The following is a 1,815-nucleotide window of genomic DNA, read 5'->3' on the forward strand; positions in this document are numbered from 1 at the left end:
GGTTCACTGACGAAGCTTATTTTTACCTGGACGGCTTCGTTAATAAACAGAACTGGCGCATATGGGGAACCAAAAAGCCCCATGTTGCAGTCCCATCGTCCCTGCGTCCTCAAAAAGTACTGGTCTGGGCCGCCATTTCTTCCAAAGGAATCATTGGCCCATTTTTCAAATCCGAAACGATTACTGCTATCTGGACATTCTTCGTGAATTTGTGGCGGTACAAACTGCCTTAGACGACACTGCGAACACCTCGTGGTTTATGCAAGATGGTGCCCGGCCACATCGCACGGCCGACGTCTTTAAGTTCCTGAATGAATATTTCGATGATCGTGTGATTGCTTTGGGCTATCCGAAACATACAGGAGGCGGCGTGGATTGGCATCCCTATTCGCCAGACATGAACCCCTGTGACTTCTTTCTGTGGGGACACTTGAAAGACCAGGTGTACCGCCAGAATCCAGAAACAATTGAACAGCTGAAGCAGTACATCTCATCTGCGTGTGAAGCCATTCCGCCAGACACGTTGTCAAAGGTTTCGGGTAATTTCATTCAGAGACTACGCCATATTATTGCTACGCATGGTGGATATGTGGAAAATATCGTACTACAGAGTTTCCGAGACCGCAGCGCCATTTGACAATTGTAACTACTGTAATTTCGAAAGTTTGTCTGCCTGAAAATGTACTGTTGTCCCAAGCATATTGCAACAGTGTATTTCTATCGCTGCTCGTTTAGTTTGTATTGCCATTTCAAATATACCGGTCATTTTTGAAACACCCTGTATATACTTAGTAGATTAATCTGCCACGAGTAATGAGTATGATGGGCAAACATACTTGGTAGATTAATCTGCCACGGGTAATGAGTATGATGGGCAAACATCTCTTAGGCGCACTACGAATGTAGTGGTGTGGACATGTTGGGAATGTGGGTCTCACGAGGAGCGTGCAAGGGATAGGTCCCTGCAGTCGCGCTATCCTCTGTGCCCTCGGTGGCTCAGATGGATAGAGCGTCTGCCATGTAAGCAGGAGATCCCGGGTTCGAGTCCCGATCAGGGCACACATTTTCAACATGCCCCTAATGAAGTGCATCAGCGCCTGTTTGCAGCTAGGGTGTCCATTCAATTATCATTTCACACCTCAAAAGACTCGGAGGACAAATATGACTGCACTTTCTGAAAACGCAAGCGTAAAGTATAGCCGGCTTGACGTCCAAGGCAGCATCTATTCATTGGATAAACCTGTCTAGTGTTAAGTTACTCCTTGCTGACTAAAGCCATTACCTTCGAAACAAAGTTAGTGTATGGCATAGCCTTACCAAGGCAGTAATAAAATTTGCCACCCGTGAAATTGCGCTATTAATGAAAATTACTCTATATGCAATGCCCTTTCTGTTGACCCTGCTTGCAACATAAAAACAACAGAAACAGAGTGTTTAAACTACGGCCTAAAAGCTTTTACATGTTTGCGTAACAAAATTCTCTGTATGGGCAAGAGCTTACACTGAATCCTCTAAAAGTCGGCGTTCCATTCGCTCAATTTACGATAATGGTCTTCGCAGATTAATGGTCCGTTCTGTCGGCAGTGTTCGGGTCCTGTGTGCAGTATTTTACGATCAAACGACCTATCATTTCCGGCTATTTTGTTAGACTATTGCTGTCCGGTTGCTCAGATTTTCTTCGTATTTGCTTTGCGAGATATAAATTTCGCATTAACACTGCAGGGCTTGGAAACTGCACAGCGATGTTTCAATTTGTAAAATGTCATTGAACGATACAAATCGATACATACACTTTGTTCATGGCTCTGTTTCGTA

The 1,815-nt window shown here is 44.6% G+C and overlaps 1 non-coding gene across 1 annotated transcript; it reads left to right on the plus strand.

Moving 5' to 3' along the window:
• Positions 1 to 984: 984 nt before the first annotated feature.
• Positions 985 to 1,059, plus strand: Trnat-ugu (transfer RNA threonine (anticodon UGU)). The gene has a single exon. It is a non-coding gene; the product is annotated as a tRNA-Thr (tRNA).
• Positions 1,060 to 1,815: the final 756 nt, after the last annotated feature.

Source organism: Schistocerca gregaria, chromosome 1 (assembly GCF_023897955.1).
Source record: "Schistocerca gregaria isolate iqSchGreg1 chromosome 1, iqSchGreg1.2, whole genome shotgun sequence".
Taxonomy (NCBI): Eukaryota; Metazoa; Arthropoda; class Insecta; order Orthoptera; family Acrididae; genus Schistocerca; species Schistocerca gregaria.